Genomic DNA, 6,854 nt, shown 5'->3' on the forward strand with positions numbered 1-6,854 from the left:
TGGTCACGTGTGATTTAAATTAACGTGAGCTAATGAAAATCACGATGGGGAATGCTCAAAAACAAAATAGCATAGCACGAAGGGTGCTTAACAAAACACTAAAGAGCACTAAGAGGCAGTTTTGCGGGCTCGCTCGCCTGTATCATAATCCTAACGAAAGGTCAAGTTCAAGGTCGAAATACAACTTAATCTTAGTTACCTAATTTTGTGTACTAGGTCCTTGGATGTTAAGCTACTCTTGTCAGCTCAGGTTCCTAACTTTGGCGTATGTACCTATTTGTGAAAATAATGAAATGTGTTGTGTGTTTGGGTAGAAACTAGAAGTTATTCGTACCAAATTTGCTATTTTTTTATAACAACTTTGGTACGAAAAATCAAAGATATTTTTTTTCTAACAAACAAAAAAATACATTTAATTTTTTTTTACAACAAATACTATGGAATATAAAAGTTCCACTATTTCACAAAATAATTAAAGATGCAACGAGTTAGGTTTGATTCTTAAGTTTATTATATATTTTGTTAACGTACTGTTATATCATAGCCTTGCACCCTATGTGGCTGACATACTAGTACCTTCTGTTTAGTCAGCATTTCTCAACCGAGAGGTAAAATGAATAATTAAAATATGAATCAGTTCGGTATCATCCTTCGTCGCGCACACACATTTGTTGGCTTTCATTATATCGTGTAATTAAATAAAGTTGTGAAAAGTGAATTCATCTTTCTTTTTTTAAAATCCCAATTACTGGGATACTTCTAACATTGGTGGCAGCGGTGGGATTTTTATAAATCCTGGAAACGTCTCCTGTGTGTGAAAGTGTTTTAGTGAAAGTGAAAAGTGGTATCGAACTCATTCCGTCCACTGTGTGATAAGTGGCACAGGCCTCATCATCAGCCCAGTTGAGCCCAGCACCGACGGAACTATAATATTATTTTCCAAGAATGATATTTATGTACATCACCCTGTAAGTTTTCTAAATACTTTTGTCCAACTTACAATTCAATACCGAGTTATCAATCTCCGCATACCATAACAAGTAACGTGACACCTTAATTGTTATGACTACACAAGCCGAGATAGTTTCAAGGCGAACAAAAAAGGAAGACAACGACGATAAGATGGACTTAAATATATTATTAAAGTTTATTAAACCTTTCGATGGGTCTAGAGAAAAACTAATCCCATTTCTCAACAATTGCGAAAACGCTTATGATTTAGCAAGTGATTCAAAACGGCCCGTATTATTAAAATATATTTTAAGTCAGTTGGAGGGTAAAGCCGAAAGTGCATGTGCCATTAAAGAATTCGAGTCATGGGAACAATTATCGGAATTTTTAAATACACAATTCGGAGAAAAAAAAACATTATTCGGCCTTATTATCCGACTTACAAAATTGTAATCAGAATAATGATTCGGTTAATGAGTTTGCTTTACGTGTAGAATCATGTTTATCCAGACTATTGACAGAAGTAAATCTGTCCCAAAAAAAAAAGAAGAGCGAACTTGCTGGCCGAATCGCAGCAATGCAGGATCTAGCTCTGCATCATTTTGTTATTGGTTTAAAACCACAATTATCTACTATTGTCAGATGTCGAGACCCGGAAACTTTAAATGACGCTATAAATTTTGCAATTTCCGAGGAGAAAATCATCGAAGCTTCTCGGAAAAGATACAATAATCCTCAAGGGCCACTCAATAAGAATAATTATACGCGCCCTAACTACCAATTCCGAGATCGTTATCAAAACAAACCAACATTAACTTATGAACGGGCTCCTAATAATGTAAATGCAAGCAGTGCACAGTCGTTATTTTGTCGATACTGTAAAGCTAAAGGACATGTAATTGAAAACTGCCGGAAGCGTGAATTTAATAATAAAAGGTTCCAAAATACAAATCAAAATCCACGCACATTCCAACCACGAACTAACGATAGTTCTAACCGCGTAAACTTTGCAGATCCGATATCTTATGAAGATACTAATAATGATGAAGTTGTCGATGATTTAAACTGAATCCCGACTCGCGTAAGTGCCGTGCGGGTCAAAGGATAAAATACGGCACAACATCTAACAACAATGCTATCAATTATAGTGATCCCATTTCTTTACCCTCTAAACCAAAATCCAACTCCTCGACTCCGCTACATGGTAGTCAATTTTGTAAATCTTCAATATCCTCTCAGGGTAATCCAAATCCACAGACTCCGCGACATGGTTGTCATATTATTAACCAACGAGATGCTATTGTGACTAAATCCTCTGTTTCCAGTATACCTATAAGCCCCACTAAATCTTATGCTTCCGCCGCGAAGTTTGGGCTTCCTGATTCCACTATACCCAATACATCCACAAGCTCTTACTCTAAAGACACACCTACTGTATTCGAGGTGACATCCAATGCCATAAAGAGATCCTTACCATATGTATTACTCCAGACAAATGTATCCAAAACTCCAATTAAATTCCTTATTGATTCAGGCTCGTCAGTTAGCCTAATGAAACAATCTTGCATCCAGAAGAAGCAATTCTTCGAACCGCCCCAGATCTTACTTAAAGGAATAAACTCAAACAGCGAAGCAACCAAAACTTTAGACTTTAAGAAACACATTAAAGAACATAATGAAAATCTCCTGAAGACTAAATCCAAAACTATCCTTGTACCGGTGTCAATCGATTTCGACGAATCCAATCCTTATCTCGAGGAAATCCTTTCTAATTTAGAAAACCAGGAAATATTGAATGAAGAACGAGAACTCCATTCTTTTAAGGAACTTCAGATAAATGAAAAATTCTTTTACCTCCTCTTAACAAAAGTTTACTATTTCGACAGTTGCTCTTATACAGATATATTTAAAACCTTAAAAACTATACGGGATAAAATTTTATTATCCGGTAATATCAGTGAAATAGCTATATCTGACTTTAAAAATCCGTATGAAAACCAATCTTTCTGTAAAATATATAACATGTTAATTTATTTATTTAATAATACAAACATAATAGTTAATGTCTATCATAACAGTATCATATATCCTGTTCCAACAGAAATTACTAAACTGCTGAAAGAAAATCATGATATTCCTATTGCTGGACATCTAGGCTCTAATCGAATGTTCTCTCGCATCAAAGAAAGATACTATTGGAAAGGAATGCGATCCGACATTGAAAATTATGTAAAAAATTGTAGTTTATGTCAATCTAACAAAGCTTTTCGCAAAATCAATAGAGCTCCTATGCAAATAACTACGACATCAACTCGTCCTTTCGAAAGAGTTGCTTTAGACATAGTCGGTCCCTTGCCCGAAGCTGGTATTATTAAACTTAAATACATACTTACTCTACAAGATGATCTTACTAAATTCTCTTTAGCTTATCCTATTACCAATGCTAATGCTGAAGAATCCTGTGAATGCTTAACTCATTTTATTTCTTTATTCGGTATTCCAAAATCTATCCTAACCGATCAGGGTACTAATTTTAATTTGCACTTATTATTCTATTTCTTCTTACAGACTAATAATTTATAATCCTATCCTGGGAATCGAGAATGCAGAGTATATTCATACTATCACCTCAAGTCCTGGTATATACTTCGATCCACACGGTACTGCAAAAATAATAAATGATCATATTCACATAGTGATCCCAATTGATATATCCTTTGCCCCAACTCATATTGACAATATTAAAAATGCTTTCGGTACAATACGTTACTTGTGTCAACAAAGCCAATCATTCAACCACTTTGAATGTCATAATCTTATTCAACCACTCGATTCGTTGTTCAAAGATATAATTCGGGATTTTCAGTCTATATCACACCTTACAACTTCCAAATCGAAACGATCTGCCTGGTTTGCCGGTATTGGAACTGTGTTTAAACATATCTTTGGAACTTTGGATGCAGATGATGCACATCGATATAATAAAGCAATAGCTAAAATGCAACAAACCGATAAAGATCTAAATTCGAATCTTAAACAAAGCATCTATATTTCTAAATCAGCAATTACAAATTTCAACGCTTCAATGAACGAACTCAATAAAAACCAAATTCTACTTAACGATGTGCTTGATAAATTATCTCTTTCCGTCAAAAATGTTTCTGAGGTCATTAACTCTGTCAAGTTCCAAACGAACTTAGATGAAATCTTGAGTGTGTTACAAGCTAGCTTATTAACACTTTCATTTAAGATTGAAGACATTGTAAACAGTGTATTGTTTTCAAAATCAAACACTATTCATCCGTCAATCATTACTCCTAAGCAATTATATGTAGATTTAGTAAGTAATATTAAAGATGTATCTAGACTTAAGGATTTCCCTGTAGAGTTAAATTTAGATAATATTAATATCCTCATGAACCTCGCTAAAATAATTTCATATGTTATCGATAATTGTCTAGTATTTGTAATAAAAATTCCACTTGTAAATGTAGAAACATACAATCTTTATAAAGTTATACCTATCCCTGTACCACATAACCCGACATCTCCAAATTCATTTGCACTTATTACTGCTACGAAATCTTTTATAGGAATTAGTGAAGATAAGAAATTATATTTTAATTTTGATAATATAGATTCTTGTAATTTAATAATTGGACATCAGTATATTTGTAACCCTTTGAATACTCTCAGTGTTGTTAATTATCCAATATGTGAAACAGAAATAATCACCAAAGCTATTGAAAAATTACCTAAAAGTTGTACTACAAAATTTATATTCGGTAAAGTTGATATCTGGCATAAACTAAATAATAATAAATGGTTTTATGTTGAATCTAATGATGAGAAACTGAATATTAAATGTAATCATAGAACAATCGAAATTGTTATATCAGGAACCGGAATACTTAGCCTGACACCAGGTTGTACCGCATTTTGTAAAGAAAATAGATTTGAAGCGAAAAATGTTTATGAAATTACCGTAAGTCCTATTGTTTCAAATTTTAACATTATTAATGATAGTTGTTGTAATTTAATGGAATTTTCCAAAGTAAATATTAATATTTCAACACATCAGTTACGTCATGTGAATCTTGATAGTTTGAATTTAATTCACGACTTACCTATTAAGCCCATTGATGATAATTTAGATGTTTTCCTTAATGACTCTTCAGACTATGTTAGTTTTAGCTTTAGTGTAATTTCTTTTATAATTATCTTAAGTATTGCATTAATAATCCTTGTAAAAGCCAATAAATGCGTTTTCCGAAACAAAGACATAGAGAATCCAGATAATATCTCTTCAACAAGTGAAGCCCCACATCCTCAGCCTCGTCTCCGCATGGAATAACCATCTTACCTTTTTTCGCAAACTTACCTAAAACTGTAAGTTTACTCTTAAACGGGGGGTTGTTATATCATAGCCTTGCACCCTATGTGGCTGACATACTAGTACCTTCTGTTTAGTCAGCATTTCTCAACCGAGAGGTAAAATGAATAATTAAAATATGAATCAGTTCGGTATCATCCTTCGTCGCGCACACACATTTGTTGGCTTTCATTATATCGTGTAATTAAATAAAGTTGTGAAAAGTGAATTCATCTTTCTTTTTTTAAAATCCCAATTACTGGGATACTTCTAACAGTACGTAACGTACGTAATATACATAATATACGTACGTATTGTTTTGTCTTAAAATTGCTTTTACATTTTATAATAATATTGAATGAAACAATGTTAGCAACACTAGACTGCAGCATACCAGACGCAGCGCCCGCGACTAGAATCATTCATTCGCCAGCTTTGGAGCTTCGGAGCTGCCGAGTTTGAATGACTATTAAAATGTTATATTAGTAATTTATATTATTATATGTAATTTAATAGATACTCCATACATTCAATATGGCAATAAAAATGGCATGTCTCGGTACAAATCAAGAACAGAACCAGGCTGGCACACTTTAGTATGTTGTCATTAGAGAATCGCCGAAAATTTATTTAAATTTATTGACACATCGTTTGCAGCTAAGATATTCTATAATAAGATTGATTGTCCGAACCTTCTTTCTAAATTTAAGATTCATGTTTGTTTTTACCAATGTATCAGTGTGTCGAGCGTTGGCTAACTTTATCTATAAAAAATAAAAAACATTCCAAAGTACTTAGTTTTCTTGCGAACACTCCATGGTGCACGCGGCCACAGAAAACAAACATGTACAAACGTCTTTGCTCTGCGACTGCCGCGCGCTGACTGAATGATTTAGCGTGCTAAGTCTTATTACACTACACGATATTCAGCAAGTAAGCCAGTAAGCACCGCCGAACCCATTCGGTCGGTCTAATTAGACAGGCTAACTGGCTAACTCTTATTACACTAGGCTGAATCTCAGTAAGACTGTCTGAATATCGCGTGGTGTAATAAGCCTTTAAGTCAGTCTGAATATCGCATAGTGTAATAAGCCTCTAAAATAATAATTGTATGTAGTGCCGAAGTTATCGATACAATTATAGGTATCAATAAGCAAAAGCAGTCTCCGTTGTCATATTCAGTATAGAACACGCTTGTGAAGTCAATTGAATCGTACCTGTACCGCCGTAGAGACAAAATATTTGACAGTGACCACATAGACAATTGTATTATCTGAACATCGTCTTAATTATGTATTTTTAGACTTCATAAGTATTTCTATAGTATTTCTTAAACTAAAAGCTCGTAACTGTTATAATAGAGCCAATTTTTGTTAGGAAAATTAGTTTCTCCAAATATCGATTAAGGTTATCGACACGGGCACGTCACTAAGGCGCGTTTGTGCTCCCCGCGGGCCCCTCGTCAGACACGCCCAACGTGCGCATTCTCGACCAAATGTACACGAAATTGATGAAAGGAGAATCGTCGCAA

Source organism: Pieris rapae, chromosome W (assembly GCF_905147795.1).
Source record: "Pieris rapae chromosome W, ilPieRapa1.1, whole genome shotgun sequence".
Taxonomy (NCBI): Eukaryota; Metazoa; Arthropoda; class Insecta; order Lepidoptera; family Pieridae; genus Pieris; species Pieris rapae.